We start from the raw sequence: 19,637 nt of genomic DNA on the forward strand, positions 1-19,637 counted from the left end.
TACTAACATTAAAATATTTGCATTGATTTATTATTTTAATGTATTTTAATGAATAAACTCGTAATATAATTGGCGGTATTTAATTATTAACAATATGAATTTGATGATTTGTTCTTATATAATTATATTATTAAATTCTGAATAATATAAATTATATTTTGGATTTACGGAATAAGTTAAGTCGGAGAAGAAGGTCATCCAACTCAATCGATCAAAGTCCATGCATATATACACCTACATTAATAACTATAAAAAATCAAAAGGTCATTCAAATTAAAAAAATCAAATAGACATTTTTAAAAATAAAATTAAAAGGACACTCCATCATATATTAATTTATCCCCGTAATATCTCTTATTTCAATATTATTATAGTAGCTACTGATGACTAAGACAACATATAATAATTACAGAGTAGTTTAGTAGCTATTATAACATGGTTCTTTATTTCTAATATTATTACTTTTTTATATTAGGTATCCAAATTACATCGATTAATTATGGGGTAGATGGTCCAACTTCACATTCTAGCCACTAAGTAAATCCAGAAAGAGAGGTGACTCCTGACGTTGGCGCCCCAAGGTCACTAATTATTCGAACGCCGCAAGAATGCGCTGCATGGTTTTAAACCCTAATTGTTTGGAAAAAGCACCCTACCTCTTACCACTACATCATACCGTGAGGGCTATTTCTAATATTATTATAGCAGTTATGACTAGTTGCTATAATAATACTTAATATAATATTGTTCTAGTGTTGTAGCAACTATCTAGTAGCTTCTATAATTGTTTTAAATTAATTTTGATTAATTTAAAGTGATTTAGATAAAATTTAAATAATTTTGACGAAGTTGATAAAAATTATTTTAATATAATAGCATTTATATTTTAAATTTTAGAATTTAAAATTTTAAGATTTAACTATAAGTGTGTAGCAACTATTAGTAACGGTTATAATGTAAAAAATCACCAATTTTATTTTAATCAAATTAAATTATAAATTATAAACTATAAATTCTAAATCCTAAATACATTATACTATTGATAGTTGTTACAATAATATTAGAATAAATGATAATGTTAAAACCAAACACCATGGGTGGTCAAGCCATCGGTCAATGAACGGACTAACGTGCACACACCATAGAGATAGTTGTAAGAAGAATGAAGAAACTTGAAAAACACTCCAAAATAGAGTTAGAATGACACTAGAGATGGATCATGACAAGCCACTTTGACCCTCAAGTTAGAGTTTTATAAGAAGAAGGAGATTAAGGGTTTGAGGAAATTAGAATTTTGTGTGTGCACATACTTATATAGAGCTATCAATGTGCTTTTTCTCTAAAACATATGCCTCCATTTATGGTCTGTTCCGAGATAGGCGTGACCGTTTATGGTCAGTTCCAAGATATACGCTCTTGTCGCCCATGTTTTTCGAGATGTTCTCCTATTTTTCTGAGAGAAACAGTCTTTAGGGATTTGTAATCCTATGTATGAGTCGATTGTAAGGTTCAAGTTGGGAATGATCGGAAAGAGACCAAAGTGGGGTTGAGATCAGCGTCCGAGATCAGGGTGTAGACGAGGTCTGTGCCCGAGACTAAGATGGAGCTGAGGTTGGTGCCCGAGACCAAGGTGTAGCCGAGGTCTATGCCCGAGATTGAGATGGAGCTGAGGTCGACGCTCGAGACCAAGGCATACCTGAGGTCTGTGCACAAGACCAAGATGAAGATGAGGTCGACGTCAAGACCAGGGCGTAGCAGAGGTCTGTGCTCGAGACCGAGATGGAGCTAAGATCAGTGCCCAAGACTAGGACGTAGTCGATGTATGTGCTTGAGATCGAGTTGGAGCTGAGATCAGTGCCCGAGACTAGGGCATAACCGAGATCTAGTTTGAATCGGCCCAGGTTCGCAACAGGTTTAAACTCCTTACCTATGAGACTTACTTGCCACCCCTTTGACTGACAACTCATCATGACTTTAACCCTTGGGCGACACGTGGAGGTAACAGATTTCCACCACATCACAAGTATCCCCAATTAGTCTAGTCGAAAGAGGTATAGTTCAACTAACAGGACTGTGCTGAGTGGTCATCGAGATACTTTGATGAGGTGTCCTCCCTTCGCTGGGACAGTTGGCTAGGTTAATGCTACTGAGGAGATAAATGTTGCATTTATTGATCTTGATATGCTGGATAACGTATCATCCTATTGATTGGTGCAGTACTACTATTTTAATGGCTAACATGCGGCATCCCCCTCGAGCCACGAGATCACTATGATGCATTAATTATAGAGGCATGCGTTGTTAGCACTTGCTGATGCAATCTTAGATCCTATAGTAGTATTGTGTTGCTACTTATTTATCTTTACATCGGATTCTACGTTTTGAACTGCCTTGAAAATCGAAGAGTCTTCTCATAACTCGCCCCTAGTGCATTTTAATTAGAGGGATGGTGATGGTCAGACTATTTGATTGCATGGTTAGGAAGACTTTTTGTCATCCAAGGATCTCTCAATAGATGCGCCATTTTCACTGTTCGAACTCCAACATATATCAGGTTTTTGAGACACGACGCCGCTGTCATTTACCACTATGCTCCTAATCATCTTTGTCCTCGTTCCTGATCATCTTCATCTTCATTCCTTTTCTGGTGAGACAGTAAGTCGCCTCTCTTTTCTTCATTTGGTTCATTTCCTTTCGTCCTTCTCTTCTTCAATTTTATGGCCGGTGAGGAGGAGTATTTCCCTTGGTACGAGACTCATCGATTTTCTTATACTAGAGAGGAGGGTCCATTGCTTCGAGATCAGTATGGTATTTCTTCCGACCACCAAATACTGTCTCGACCCTCGAATATCGTCCTCACGAGCCACCACCAGGTAACATCACCTACTTCCACGACCAATTAGCCAATGACCTCATATTCCCTATTCCAACCTTCTTCCAAGACTTAGTTACCTACTTCTAGCTTTCCCTCTCCCAATTCATCCCAAATTCCTTTCGTCCGAAGTCATAGCTGCTCGCATATACTAGGTTACGCTTTGATCCAATTACTTTTCACTATTTCTTTTATCCCAAGTGAGGGGAGCCCAGGATGGTGTATTTCGCAGTTATATTCGTATTTAACTTTCTTGGGGAATACCCGACTTCTCATAAGGAGTGGAAGAGTCATTTTATTTTTGTCAAACAACCACATCCTTATACTTGGTGATTTCTTATCATCCAGAACTACCACCTCAATCCTTTTTAGGCCAGTATAAGTTGGAGAGGGCTATTTTTATGATGGCTGAGGCTTTAGCGGATTTGAAGTTTAATGTGAACATGCTAGTGGAGAACAAGGCTTTGCTTTACCTAGTAGGGATGAGTCTAAATCTCATACCACTAGAGGACTGACTAAGTAAGGTGGGCTTTTGCTAAACTGCCCTTCTTACTGACTAACCTTTCCTTCTTTCACAGGCCGAATCATGTTGGGGGCTTCAGTTAACAAGAATTTAAAGTGGGACTAGATGAAAATAGACAATTGGTGCGTCTCGAATGATGCAACAGAGTCATCGACTACTAGAGTTGAATCTCCAGTAGCGATTGGTGACCTTCCAGCTATAGTCGAGGATTCCCCAGCCCTTGCCAATGAGCTTGTGATTCCTACCCCTACAAGAAGGGCTCCTCAAGGGGTGTCTGAGGTCGAGACCCATGAAGTCGAGGTGGAGGTGAACGAGGTGGCAATTGAGACCCAAAGGGAACTCCGTCCCAGGAAGAGGAGTCAGGTGAAGAAACAACCACCTCATTTGAAAGAAACCTATCCTACCCCTTATCCAAATGAGCAGGTCGATCGACTTCCAACACTCCAGCGAGTCCTTCCGGTGGGACCTCTTTAGCGGTGCTTCCTCTGAGGAGTCTACCTCCGAAGAGTGGTATAAAACACAAACATGATAGAGTCGACGTATCTGCTCCTCCCTTTAAGAAAAGTGGAGTCGTGATGCCTGCTACCATGGACGAGACTGGATCAGAGTCCGGTAGCGCCCTTCCTCTTATAGTTCCCTAGGCTACCTCAGAGGATAGAGAAGAATGCTCCTGATGCTCTCCAGTGCTATGAGACTGAGATCCTACCTCGCATGGGTCTGGAAAATCTAAGTGAGGTTCTCAACACCTCCCTTGTGAAGGTACGAGCCTTGCTCTCTATCCACTTGCATAATTTTAATCTTTACTAATTAACTTTTCTTCCTTGTGTAGACTTGAAAAGAGCATAGGGAGCTTCACCGTTAGTTACTCGATTTGATGTGGCAACGCCGTCAATTGGAGACATAAGTGGCTGACATAAAAGGCTAGTTGGCACAATCAACCCCAGAATGGAAAGAAACCAGAGCTACAGCTGAAAAAGCTCAAGTAAACGCCAAGACTGCTGAGGTAGAAGCGGTGAAACTGCGCCAAGAGGCCAAGCTCTAGGTCGAGAAGATCTGTCAAATGGAGTAGACCTTGGAGAAAGCTCGAGCCACATTCCAAGTTTCAGAGGAAGAAGCTAATAAGGCTAGAGAAGAAGCCAAGACTTTCAAGAAAGAAATTGCACATGCAAAAGGGCAACTAACTTCCCTTCATGCGCAATAGGGAGAACTCTATTGAGACTTATGAGAGGCAGTAGCAAGGAGGCAAGATCTGAAATAACAACTGATTGAGGAGAAGGGGCAGAGGAAGAAAGCCGCCTCCGAATTGGAGAAAGCAACCTCTAAATTGGAGGTTGTTAAAAAAGAACTAGTCAACTATAAGGTAGGAGAAGAAGAATGCTGACAAGAATGGAAGACAACTTTCCTTGTTTCCCAAGAATACTCCAAACCAGTAGGATGTTACGACATGAATTTGAAGGAGCAAGTCACCAATTCTTAGAATCTGGCCTCATACCCTGAGGTGCTGACATGAGTTTGTTGGATCTGAGGAAGGTCTAGGACAACCTGCCTACCTCCGAGAAAAAGGATTAGTTGTTCTTTATTTTACTTTAATGTTTTGCTGACTCTTTGTATTTATCTTCTCAATATGAATGTAATGATTTTGATTAATGAATAAATATCTTTTTCTTATCACTTTTTGTCTTGACATCATAATCCCCTAAAGCAACGAGTTTTCAAAAAATGTGAAAATCCTTTGCATATTAATATTGATGTAGTTAATAGGCTAAGGTATAACTTGAGTCGAAGGGTTCTGTACCTATCGTAAGGTTATGTCACGAGCTCGGGCTCGGTGCTCCGTGCATGTCATAAGGCTATGTGGCAAGCTCGAGGCTCGACATTCATGTCTATCGTAAGACTATATCGAGAGCTTGGGACTTGATACTTTACGCGTATCATAAGGCTATGTAGCGAGCTCGAGGCTTAATGCTTTGTGCTTCGTGACTATCATAAGATTATATTGCGAGATTAGGGCACAGTTCTCCAAGCATGTCATAAGACTATATCGTGAGCTCAATGTTTCATGCTTATTGTAAGGCTATATCGCGAGCTCGGGGTATGATGTTCCGTGCTTATCATAAGGCTATATTATGAGTTCGGGGTTCTGTGCCGATCGTAAGCTTGAGGTTTAGTGCTTCGTGCCTGTTGTAAGATTATATCACAAACTACGGATTAGTGTTCCGTGTCTATCATAAGGCTATGTCACAAGCTCGGGGATCGGTGCTCCATGATTGTCGTAAGACTATGTTGTGAGCTCGGGGCTCGATGCTCTATGCTTGTCATTAGACTATGTCATGAGCTCAGGGCTCAATGCTTCTTGCTTGTCATAAGGTTGTGTCGCAAGCTCGGGAGCTCAGTGCTCTATGCCTATCATAAGGCTATGTCGCGAGCTCATCGGTGCTCTATATTTGTTGTAAGGCTAAAAAACAAGGGACAAAGATGCATGTGAGAAGAAAATACTATTATATTTAATATAATGAGTCGATACAATGGGAAAGTAAACCGACAACTAGATATGTCAAAAGTTCGACGTCCAATTGTTAGTGTTAGCCCTAGAACCAATCATGAAATGATTGACTAGGAAACTTTTTATATCATATTTTATTAATAAAGGTAAAGTTTTGGTTATTATATTTACTTCATGTTTGTGTCAAATGAATAAGTATAATAATGTCCTTGGGTAGTATGTTTTAATCTATATCATATCAATTGGTTGAATTGATAGTGAGATGATGTAGAGAACACTACTCTTAACTATTCCTAGTCAAACATTAATATACAAGGACAATATTAATGCATGTTGAGACTAGCGTGTAGGTCAATTGATGACTTGATCTCACAAGTCATGGATATGAGATATCACGTTGACACATGAATATATATTGGAGAATATATACTGAATTGATCGCATCATGAGAAAGTTTCATGGATCGTTATATGAGTGTCATAAACTTTCTCATAGTAACTATTGGTATGAATAATCCTTAGACCTGAAGTCACTACGGTTCCTTACATAAGGAGTTGTATACTTTGGTATCGTCAAACGTCATCCGTAATAGGGTGGACTATAAAGTTGATCACTGGGTATGTAATAAATTATGCAAAAAGATATATGTGAGTGATGTAGATGAGATCTATCCCTCCCATATGACAGGAGTGATATCTGTGGGCCCCTTGATCGAGTAAGGACTACTAGAACGCATGGTCATGCTCAAATGAGTCAATATGAGATATTGAGCTCATTTGCTTGAGTGAATCTACTTGAAGATCAAGAAACACAAAGATTGATAAGAGGATGATACAGTCTATGCCTCATTGATTAATCTCGATATCGAGGATAGAAGGACAAAGTCATACATTATAATAGACACAGAAAGGTTAGGTCGGATCTTGACTTTCTCGTCACTTGGATAGCAATGATGCATTGCTAGATATCGCTCATTGTTTATGTGTCTAAAGCGGTTTAGATACATTGCCAATATTACAAGAATCTATTGGGTCACACACAAAGAACACGATGTTTCAGAGATAAGTTGATTTTAGTTTGACTAAAATGTGATCTAAAATTGGATTAATTGAGTTAAACTCAAATGAATCCAATTGGATTATGGGATTGAGTCTAATCCGAGTTAGACTCATTTAGATTAGACTCAACCACTTAATAATGGATAATGTTCATTAAAAGGTTTAATGAAACATTATTAAAGAGGAATGCCAAGAGACATTCTATTCATTGGATAAATAGAAGATGAAAAGCCAAAAAGAATACCAAGAGTTTTTGGTATTCATTATGATTTATGAGCATTAAGAGGAGGGGAAGCTCAAGGGGCAAAGACCCTTTGTATTCATTGGATGAATACAAAAAGACTTCTTGCAATTTTGAAATAGAGAGAGTGCTCATCATCCCTCTTCTTCCTCCTCTCCTTCTTCTTGGCTGAAACACACAAGGTGTATTTTTGATCCTCTTATCTTGTGAACTATTCCAAATTGTTAGCACAACTAAGGTGGTTCATCTCCGAGATCAAGAGATCATGTTCGTGTGGATACTATTAGAGGAATGACTATTCTGATTGTATAAAAATCTGACGAACCAAGGACTAGCGGGATATGCTAAGGACACGCATCAAAGGTATATCTTTTAGTTAGAACTTTGTATGAATTTTTCACATAGATCATTAGAAGGGATCCTATTTTTCGCTGCATATATTATTATTTTTCACATAAGAGATCCCAACACCAATCCCATAACCTAGGTGCGATAGGGCCTTAGATGGGTGATACTCTAAGGTATGTTGAGTTCTCTTTATTCAGAATCTTCTAAACAATAGAGCCCACTATTGAGTTGTTGAATGACTTGGTAAGATCCTTTCCATTGTGGTTCCAATTTCTTGATATTTCCCATGGGCTTTATTTTTTCCATACGAACTCTCCTACTTGAAAAGAATGAGGAATGACTAGTTTATTACAATTTTGGCACATGCACTAGCAGTATGAGGTGAGTCATGTAACTACTCTCTCCCTAGTCTTTGTAACAAGGTCGAGCTCTAGGAGTCATTTGTATGTATCTTTTCCATAAGTGTTGATACGTGTAGATTCGAGTTCAGTTTCTACAGGAATTACTGCTTGTCTATCGTAGACGAGATGGAAATGTGTCATTCTTGTGTTATCTCTTGGAGTAGTCCTATAGGCCTATAGGATGCCAGATGACTCACTAACCTAGTGCTTTGTGCTTGGTCCAACTTTATCTTGAGGCCTCGGATAAGTTCCCAATTGACTACCTTCGCTTGCCCATTGCTTTGAGGATAGGCCATGGAAGTGAAGGCTTACAAAAAGTTGAGGCCTTGGCACCATTCTTTGAGCTTACAACCTTGGAATTGTTGGTTGTTTCTTTGATACCAACTTACGGGGGATTCCAAACTTATAAATGATGTTCTGCTAAAGAATTTTGAGGATGACTTTTTCAGTGATCCATGCTAATGGCTCTGCTTCAACTTACTTGGAGAAGTAGTCGATGACAATTAAAAGAAATATTGTTTGATTGGTCATACAGGAAAAAGACTCACAATATCCATCCCCCACTAGTCAAAAGAATATGAGACAGTTGTAGTTTTTAGTAACCCTGTAGGATGATGGGGGAGATGTTGATGTCTTTGGCAATTCATGTAGGTGCTAACTGTTCAAGCTATGTCAGCTTGTAGGTGGGCTAGAAATATTTAGCTAACAAGATCTTTTGTGCCAAAGTTCATCCTCCGATGTGATTTCAATAAATACCTTAATGAATTTCTTGCATAACATACTCGACTTCATTTGAGCTGAGGCATTTGATCAAAGGATGGGAGAAGACTCGTTTATACAAGACGTCTCCTACTAAGTGAAGTGGACTACTTGTCTTTTGAGCATCTTAGCTTCGTCTAAATCCAGAGATAGAGTTCCATGCTTTAAAAAGGTAGTGATGGGAGACCTCCAAAAAAAAGTTCGACCATGTCGGTCGCCTGAGTGATCAATTGGTCTTGAGCTACAAGTTCTTCCTGCTCCCATGTTACTAGGGCACTAGCCAATCTGGCTAACTCATTTACCTTCTGATTTTCAGATTGAGACACTCTCTGGATGATCACCTCTTGGAAGTCAGTTTTCAATTTCTTAAAGGCTTTAGTATATCATCAGAGCCGATCATTGTGGATTTCAAATGTGTCCTTGAGCTGTTGAGCGACTAATTGTGAATCCGAGTGGATGATGATTCTAGCTACTCTTATGTATTTGGCTGCCTAAAGGCCGACGAATAAGGTGTTGGATTGGGTTGGACTGGCTAGAGGGGGTGAATAGACGGTTAAGAAGAATAACACTCGTCTTTTTAAAAAAGAAACTTGGTTGCAACTGGATCATTGCTTCCAAGGCGGTTAACGCTCAATCAGAACTCCTTTAGGCGGATAAGCCTTTACAGTTGTAGCACAGAGACTTAGAAAGAAAATTACAAAATAATTGATGATATAACTTATAAAACTCTAAGTCTTATTTATAGTCCAAGAGAATAGATCTAGATCGTTGATCGTAGATGAACTTTCTCTTGGTCGTTGATCCGTTGATGCGATCCTAACCGTTGATTGGAGATAGACTTTAATCATAGCCGTTGATTAAATAAGGATAAAATTTATCTTTAATAAAAGATAAAGAGAATTATCCTTAATAAAAATTAAGTATTTATCTTTTATATGATAAAAGATAAAATTGATCAAATCTTATCTTATCTTTTTTTTTTCAAAAGTCACGTCCAAAAGGTCCAAGTCTAACTACTCTGGTCAAAGTCAACGGTTAAAAGTCAATGGACAATAGTTAATGGTCAAAAGGCGATGGTCAAAAGTCAATATGTTTGACTTTTGTTGACTTTTTATAGAATCGTCGACGGTTGGATGATTTCTAGCCAACCGGAGTTAGGCTCACCCGAACCAACTTCGGTCTTTTGCCCCTCAAGCGTGCTTCCTCTCGGCTTCTCGTCCCTTGGACGTCACACATGTCCTTCTCGCTCCACTGGCGTACTCTTCCGCAGCTTTCGCGTTCCTCAGATTACACCGAGCCAGTCGACTCACTTTCCCGCACAATCCTTCTTGTCCGCTACGTCTTACGCTCGACTTCCTCCGTACCTAAGTTCCTGCACACTTAGCAGAGGGATTAGAGCAACATAGGACCTAACTTAACCTGGTTGATCACATCAAAACTAATTAGGACACCAACATAAGACCTCATATTCGACCTCATTATTAGAGGCCTTGAAGTGAAGCTTTACCGCAAGTGGCAATGTATCTCCTCGAGGTGAGTATAATAATACCTTGACTCTATTTCCCTTCTTGGTAGCCAACCCATCCACAAAGATCTTCAAGGCCTCTTGCAGTTTTAGGCCGGAGGTTTTAGTTAGAAAGACAATAATGGTTGTCCTCGGTTGATACTAGATGTTATACTCGTCAAACTCCGTAGTCCATTTGATTAAGCATTTGGAAGCCTCAGGATTATTCAATACCTAACCCGAGGTATTGTTGGTGAGCACTGTAACAGGAAGTGAGAGGAAGTAAGGTCAGAGTCTTCGAGCGAGTAATACTAGTGCCAAAGCAAGTTTCTCCAAGATGATGTAACAGGTCTTGTCTTCTTTCAATAGATGACTCAAGAAATAGATAGGTTGTTGGACGCTTCCCTCTTGTCGCACCAGGACCGAGTCAAGAGATCCTTCAGAAGTAGATAATTTATAATCATAGAGGTTCTCTTGCCATAGGCTTAGATAGAATGGGAAGGGTCATTCGATAGATTTTTAGTTCGCTAAAAGCTTGCTCACACTTCTCATCTTAGGCGAATTGAGTAGATTTGCATAATATTTTGATGAATGGAAGACTCTTCGCAGCTGATTGTGATATGAAACATGACAATGTAGTGATTCGTCGCACCAACCTCTGGACCTCCTTGGTGTTTTGTGACGTAGCCATACTCTACAAAGCTTGGACTTTCTTAGGGTTGACCTCTATCTCTCTCTCGGTGATGATATAGCCAAGGAAGCGACCGCTCGTCATGTCGAACAAATACTTGCTCGGGTTCAATTTGAGGTCATACTTTCGTAAGGTGCTGCATGCATCTTTGATATCATTGATAAGGCTCTTAGCTTGAGGCGACTTGATCAATATGCCATCCAAGTACACCTCGATGTTGAAACCTATCTAGTACTTAAAGACCTAAACCATAAGCCGTTGATAGGTAGGTTTTGCATTCTTTAACCCAAAAGACATAACCTTATAATAAAAATTCCCGTCAGAGGTAAAAAACTAACTTTTTCTTGATCTTTTTTAGCCAAAGGTATTTGATGATATCCCTGATACACATCTAGCATACATATGAGCTCGCTTTAATCTCGAAGTTGAGTCTACTAGCTGGTCAATTCTAGGGAGTGGATAACAGTCATTGGGGTATGCCTTATTGAGGTACCGAAAATCAATATAGACTTGTCATTTGCCTCCTAGCTTGGACACCAATACTACGTTCGCTAGCCACGATGGAAATTGAACTTCTTAGATGTGCCCGACTTCTAAGAGCTTGGTGACTTCACAATGAATTACCTTGCTTGTTCTGGTCTGAAGTGTTGCTTTTTTATCGAACTGGTCAAGATTTCAAGAGGATGTTCAGTCGATGTTCCATTATGATTGACGCCACTCCTGTGATTTCATGAGGAGACCGATCAAAAATATCATTATTCCGAATGAGATAAGTGATCAACCCTACCTTAAGCCTTGGGGCCAAGTTGGCCGCAATTTAAGTGGCTCAATCACGCTGGCCAGATACGATCTGAGCTTGTTCTTTTTCATGTGGCAGTCGCATGACAGACACTTCTTGTAAAGAGTGTACCTTCCATTATGAGATTCTCCGCATCTTCTTAAGATCTATACGAACTATTGTGGTGTAGCATTTTTTAAAAATAACATGATCTCTATTGACTGAGCTAACTTAATCAGCTACTAGGAACTTTAGTTTCTGATAAAATGTAGAGACCACCGCTTTGAATGAACTGAATGTTGGTCTTTTGAGAATAACATTGTAGGAGGAGGGGGCATCAACCACAGTGAAGATGTTGCTCCGAGTTCGCCTCAAGGGCTCTTGGCCTAAGAAGAAGAAGAGACTGATTTGACCCAGCGACTAAATATTTCATGTCCATTGAATCCAAATAGAGCTGCCGGCATATAGACCGTAGTTATTCTCAATCAATCTTCATCCGGTCAAAGGCTTCTTTGAATTATACATTGATGGATCTCCCTGTATCTATAAACACTCTAGCCACATCATAATTAGCTATAACAACACGAATCGCCAAAGCATCATTATGTAAAGTAGAGAGCCCTTCTAGATCTCACGGGCCAAAGTTGATGATGGAACCTTTCTCTTGGTCTCTCTCGGTGCCTATATTATAGTTTTCCAATCTTCATCCATGGACTTTCTGTGCTTGGTTGGAGTCCCCGTTAGTCGGACCACCTAAGATTATATTGATGGTGTCACGATGGAGTGCGTTACACCAATGACTTTTATCATGGTCTAGACGATCCTCTTAGCAATCATTACAGCGATCGAGGCATGGATTAGGAGAACACTGTCGCAGTGGTTCTGCCTCTTGGTTTGGGACCGAACTAGATCGGTGTTGATTCATCCGGCCTCCTGAGTCCTCGCGCCAAGAATACTTGATAGACGAGCATTTGGCCATTGGCGGAGAAGTCCTCCTTCTTTGCTGTCGTTCTTTTATGATTCGATTGATTTTTTGAGCGAGTTGGCGACATTCTTGTGTGTCGTGAGTGTACGACTGATGATACATATACAACCAAACCACTTCTCTAGATGAGTTTGACTCAGTACTTCTATGGGAGCAAGAGCTAAGGCTACAACCTACACTGCACATCCTTCTTGTCGAGTTGAGACATAACTAAGAGTTGTAGTGTCATCCTATTTATCAGTGCAGGCTAAAAATGATTCTTATCTGATCAAGGGGCGGCTGTGACATCGCTTCTGTGAGCGAGCTAGGTTTCTTTTAGATGTATGTATTTCTCTGCATGTTCCAACAGTCTTATATAATTTACTGGGGGTTTCTTTGTATTTGAAGAAATCTCCATCTACTAGACCTTGGGAAAAGACACTAGTTAAGTCTTTAAAGTAGTCGAGGGGGCATCCTAAATGATTCGATCGAATAAGTGCCTGAAGTTTTTGTTTCATGGTAATAAATTTGAGGCGTCTCGATACCCTATTGCAAATTGATGCAGGAATGCAACTTTGAAGTTTGTGAAGGATTTGATGGAAGAGGCGAGAAGGCGACTGAACCACCTTTGGACGGAATCGGATAATGTGGTTAGGAAGCTTGACATTTAAATTTATCAGGGTATTGGTGCAGCAAGGCAACATTCTCAAAGTGCCATAGATGATCTTCCAAATCTGACGACCCCATGTACTCTCCTAATTTTGCCAAAAATAGGTAACTCTTGTTCGAGAGAAAAGGGTGTTCTTTGTATGCTTACTTCATCAGCGGTTGTCACCTTCCCTTTGCGATCACGGGAAGGCCTCCTTGTTCTTGATTCATGTGAATCTTCATCGGGAAGGATTGTTTCTTCGTTAAGGGAGTCTATAATTGGTATGCCCCCTACCAACGACGGTGGCACTCTACCAGGTGGAAAGGGTCTGCCATGTGAGAGAGGAGCCCCAGAGGCGAGGGCTGCAATAGCGGGTGTTGTTGTAGCATCTTTAACATTGCTTGGAGATCAATTCATTGATCTTTTCTAGCCTCGTGACTATTACTTTGCCGTAGCTTTTTTTGCTAGCGGAGCCATGGTTGTCATTAGTTCTTTCGATGTTAACCATTGTAGCATCTTAGCTCAGATTTTTCATAGACGACATCAATTTATTCTGGCTAAATATCATAGATGGTTAAGTCATCGATCAATGAATGGATTGACGTGTACGCTCCTCGAAAATAGTCATCAGAAAATGTGAAGAGACCTGAAAAGCACTCCAAAAGAGAGTTAGAATGACACTGGGGACAAATTTCGAAAAACCACTCCAATGCTCAAGTTAGAGCTTTGCGAGAGGAAGGAGATTATGAGATTAGGAAAATTAGGATTTTATATGTGTGCATACTTGTATAGAGCTATCGATGTGCTTATTATCCGAAATGGACACCTTCGTTTATGGTATGTTTCGAGATATGTGTGACCTTTTATGATTAGTTCCGAGATACGCGCTCCTATCGCTTATGTCTTCTGGGATGTTCTCCTATTTTTCAAGGAGAAAATGATCTTTAGGTTTCGTAATCCTGCCTATGAGTCGGTCGTATAGGCTCAAGCCGGGAATGGTTGAAAAGAGATCAAAGTGTGGCTAAGGTCGGCATCTGAGACTAGGACATAGTCGAGATCTATGTTTGAGATTAAGATAAAACTGAAGTCGGCATTTGAGACCAGGACATAACCGAGGTTTGTGTTCAAGACCGAGATTGAGCTGAGGTCGGTGTCCGAGATCAAGGCATAGGCGAGGTTTGTGCTCAAGATCAAGATGGTGTTGAGATTGACACCCGAGATCAAGATGTAATCGAGCTCTAGTTTGAATTGCTCGGGTTCACAGTAAATTTAAAACTCTTATATCTTCTGCAAAAGGTAGAATTCGTCACCTTAGCGGTCCTATACGGTCGGGCCCACGACCATCTGTGAGGAGGTAAATCGAGAAACTGCAGTTGGTCATGACACAAGAGGGTATTGCCTGACTTCGTCAGGATTCAAACCCTTGCCCTCTTCTGCAAGTCTGCTACGTCGTAACCAACTCAGCTATGCCTCGGAGATAAATTTAAAACTCTTATTTCTAAAAAAAATGATAATCCCAGTAGCCACATCTCTGGGGGTGGTCGATCCGGTCCCACGGAAGTTTCCCACCGACCACCAGGGTAAATCGGGAAGCGCATACGGTGGTCAATCCAGATGCCCATCATCCTTTGATTGATTGCGTTCCCCATTTGGAGGAAAAATCCTACAAATACGCCGTAGCTGGGGATCGAATCGCGGGTCCCTGAATTATAACCCGAATGTCCTACCGTTGCACCATTATCCCGGGAACTAAAACTCTTATTTCTAGATCTTATTTGACGTCTTTTTGATTGACAGTTCATTATAATTTTAATCCCCTTATGACATCGAAATAATATATTTCCACCACATCAGTATTATATATTTTTTATTTTCCTTTTAACCATCTGTTGACATCAGATATTATATATTTTTTATTTTCCTTTTAACCATCTGTTGATTTGATTTGATTTTTTTTTAATTATAGATAATTAAACAACAAAGGTTCGTCGCTAGGCCTTGATATTCGCGCAAAGCAGAAGCAGAATGGCGCATGGTAATAACTTCACGTTCGTACATACACATAGTCAATGGAATCCACCACCATCAAAACCCCCTTCTTTCTGCAACCTGTGACCAAAACCATGGGCAACTTCTTCCCCCTGCAGCCCCACCCAACCGCTTTCTCGCACCTCGCAGCTGCCCTCTCACTGACAAATCTTCGCTCCATTCCCCATCCTCACTCTGACCGCGTTGGTAATTCCTCCAGGGCCAGCCAATCGTTGCACGGCGGAGCGTGTTCGCTGTGCGGCGCAACGCATCGGGTTGCTTTGTTTTTGCGACCCACAGGAAGGGGGGAAAACATGCGACTGGGGTTTCAATCCACCATGCTTCGCTGAAACCGGCGGCACCCACCACTCCACGCCCCGGAGGAGGACAGTGACGAGAGCGGTTAACCGGCGTCGGCTCGTGGTATCTTAATTGGTCTACGCCTTTCTTAAGTCTGATTTTTTTTTGTCTATCTGCCGAGGTGAGGGATTAAGAGCTGTACGATATGCGCGTTCATGTCGTATTCCTTCATGGATGAGCTGGCGCAGAGGACATGCCGTAGAAGATAGATTTGGAGAGAAAGAAGAAAGAGAGAAAGGAGAGGATGGAACATGGGGGGAATGGGATGCCGGAAGACATGATGCCGAGCAACATGGACTCGGGGGGGTTGCTTGGGTTGGAGATTTCGCTGCATCCGCACCAACAGCAGATGCATCAGCAGCCAAAGCTTCATCATCAGCTGGCGCAACAGCAAGCGCACCACATGCTTCATTTCCAGGCCGCCGGCGACGTGGCAGAGCATCGCCCATTAGGCCGTCGCGGTCAATACTTGCCCCGTTCGCGCGGGACAAGCAGCAGCCCCCTGCGCAAACGCAACAGCAGCCGGTGTTGAGCTCCGAGGAGGAGCCCGGATACGGCGAGGCTGAACTGGCGGACGACCCGGCGGCACGGCGGTCGCTGGCTCAACAGCCGCCGGCGGCGTCGCTGTGGCAGAGGATGAAGTGGACGGACAGCATGGTGAGATTGCTCATCCAGGTGGTGTATCGCGTCGGCGACGACGGCGGCGGCGGAGCTGAGAGCGAGCAGCAGCAAGCGGTGGCGGGTAAGGGGAAGAGTAAGGCGGGGGCGGCAGCGGCGCTGCTGCAGAAGAAGGGGAAGTGGAAGTCGGTGTCTCGGGCGATGATGGAGAAAGGGTTTTCGGTGTCGCCGCAGCAGTGTGAGGACAAGTTCAACGACCTCAACAAACGATACAAGCGGGTGAACGACTTGCTCGGAAAGGGCACGGCCTGCCGCGTTGTGGAGAACCAGGCTCTGCTCGATACCATGGACCACCTCTCCCCGAAGGCCAAAGAGGAAGCGCGGAAGCTCCTCAATTCCAAGCACCTCTTCTTTCGCGAAATGTGCGCCTACCACCACGCCGGAGGCGGTGGCTCCTGCACAGCGGCGGCCAATGCACCGCTGCCACCGCCTCAGCAGGTGCCCCCGCCGCCGCATCAGGATCCTCAGCAGCGACAACTCTGTTTCCACCACCCTCAGGGCAGCCGCTCCGACGCGACGGGCGTGGTCGCTAGCCGAGCCATGACGGCGCCGACAGCCGCCGACGAAGAGGGGCTGATGATGGGCGAAGAAGTGGACGACGACGATGACGTCGACAGCGAGGACGAGGACGACTTTGACGTCGAAGACTACGAGGACGACGAGGATTTGGGAGACGGCAATCACCACAAGTGCCGTCACCACCCGCAGAAGCACGACGAAGGGGAGGAGGACGAAGACAGTAAAGAGTTCGTGGTGCCAGGAAAGAAGCAGAGGAGGGCGTCGTCCCAGATGTCGGCGTCGCCTCCGCTTTCCCTGACCCTCTCGTCGCAGTCCGGCACAATGCAGCAGCTGCGGACGGAGCTGATGGCGGCCATGCCGGCGACCGGTGGAGGCGAACAGCAGCAGAATCAACGGCAGTGGCTGCGGAAGAAGGCCGCGGAGTTGGAGGAGCAGCGGGTGGCGTTCCAGTGCCGCGCCTTCCAGCTCGAGCGGCAGCGCTTCAAGTGGCTCCGCTTCTGCACCAACAAAGAGCGCGAGATGGAGCGCACGAAGCTGGAAAACGAGCGCCTGTGCCTCGAGAACGACCGCATGCTGCTGCTTCTCCGCCAAAAGGAGCTCGAGCTGATACAAGACGGCTGCGGCACGGCCAATGCAGATCACCCTTCTTCCACCACCGCCTAAACAGACAGCAAGAACGAGCGCTGACGGAATTAAAGAGGCTTCGTGCGTTTGTTGACGTTATCAAGCAATTAACGTGTACATAAATGATGATCTTCACAGCCGCTCATCAGCAAACGTTCTTCATCTTTAACTTGTTTATGTCATTCTTATCAATTAAAGCACATCCGAACAAATCTGACGGTACTCCCCTAATTCGGTTGCCAAAAATGCGAGGGTAACTCTTGTTTGAGAATTTTTTTAGAAAAGGGCATTCTTTGTATGCTTACTTCATTAGCGGTTGTCGCCTTCCCTTTGCGATCACGGGAAGGCCTCCTTGTTCTTGATTCATGTGAATCTTCATCGGGAAGGATTGTTTCTTCGTTACGGGAGTCTATAATTGGTATGCCCCCTACCAATGATGGTGGCACTCTACTAGGTGGAAAGGGTCTGCCATGTGAGAGAGGAGGGGCCTCAGAGGCGAGGGCTGCAATAGTGGGTGTTGTTGTAGCATCTTTAACATTGCTTGGAGATCAATTCATTGATCTTTTCTAGAGTCATGACTATTACTTTGTTGCAGTTTTTTTTGCTAGCGGAATCATGGTTCTCATTAGTTCTTTCGGTGTTAACCATCGTAGTATCTTAGCTCAGATTTTTCATAGACGACATCAATTTATTCTGGCCAAATATCATAAATGGTCAAGTCATCGATCAACGAATGGATTGATGTACATGCTCCTCGAAGATAGTCGTCAGAAAGTGTGAAGAGACCTGAAAAATACTCCAAAAGAGAGTTAGAATGACACCGGAGACGAATTTCGAAAAACCACTCCGATGCTCAAGTTAGAGTTTTGCGAGGAAGGATATTATGAGATTAGGAAAATTAGGATTTTATACGTGTGCATACTTGTATAGAGCTATCAATGTGCTTATTATCCGAAATGGACACCTTCGTTTATGGTATATTTCGAGATATGTGTGACCTTTTATGATTAGTTCCGAGATACACGCTCTTATCGCTAATGTCTTTGGGATGTTCTCCTGTTTTTCGAGGAGAAAATGATCTTTAGGTTTCGTAATCCTGCATATGAGTCGGCCGTATAGGCTCAATCCGGGAATGGTCAAAAAGAGACCAAAGTGTGGCTAAGGTCGGCATCTGAGACTAGGGCATAGTCGAGATCTGTGTTTGAGATTAAGATAGAACTGAAGTCGGCATCTGAGACCAAGGCATAACCGAAGTTTGTGTTCGAGATCAAGATTAAGTTGAGGTCGGTGCTTGAGACCAGGGCATAGGGAGGTTTGTGCTCAAGATCGAGATAGAGTTGAGATTGGCACCGAGATCTAGTTTGAGTTGCTCTAAACTCTTATCTCTGGATCTTACTTGACGTTTCTTTGATTGATAATTTATTATGACTTTAATCGCTGCATGACACGTTGAAGTAATATACTTCCACTCATCAGATATTATAATTTTTTGATTTTCCTTTTAACCATCTAAATAAATTGAAACATTCTGTTGATTTGATTTGATTTTTTTTAATTATAGATAATTAAACAGCAAAGGTTCGTCGCTAGGCCTTGATATTCGCGCAAAGCAGAAGCAGAATGGCGCATGGTAATAACTTCACGTTCGTACATACACATAGTCAATGGAATCCACCACCATCAAAACCCCCTTCTTTCTGCAACCTGTGACCAAAACCATGGGCAACTTCTTTCCCGTGCAGCCCCACCCAACCGCTTTCTCGCACCTCGCAGCTGCCCTCTCACAGACAAATCTTCGCTCCATTCCCAATCCTCACTCTGACCGCATTGGTTGCTCCTCCAGGGCCAGCCAATGGTTGCACGGCGGAGCGTGTTCGCTGTGCGGCGCAACGCATCGGTTGCTTTGTTTTTGCGACCCACAGGAAGGGGGAAAACATGCGACTGGGGTTTCAATCCACCATGCTTCGCTGAAACCGGCGGCACCCACCACTCCACGCCCCGGAGGAGGACAGTGACGAGAGCTGTTAACCGGCGTCGGCTCGTGGTATCTTAATTGGTCTACGCCTTTCTTAAGTCTGATTTTTTTTTTGTCTATCTGCCGAGGTGAGGGATTAAGAGCTGTACGATATGCGCGTTC

The 19,637-nt window shown here is 42.7% G+C and overlaps 1 pseudogene; it reads left to right on the forward strand.

Annotated features, from left to right (window-relative positions):
- The first annotated feature begins 15,923 nt into the window (after window positions 1-15,923).
- Window positions 15,924-17,704, forward strand: LOC141829970 (uncharacterized; annotated as a pseudogene).
- Window positions 17,705-19,637: the final 1,933 nt, after the last annotated feature.

Source organism: Curcuma longa, chromosome 5 (genome assembly GCF_044706935.1).
Source record: "Curcuma longa cultivar G26 ecotype Majalengka, Jawa Barat chromosome 5, ITB_CL_G26_1.1, whole genome shotgun sequence".
In the NCBI taxonomy this organism is placed as follows: Eukaryota; Viridiplantae; Streptophyta; class Magnoliopsida; order Zingiberales; family Zingiberaceae; genus Curcuma; species Curcuma longa.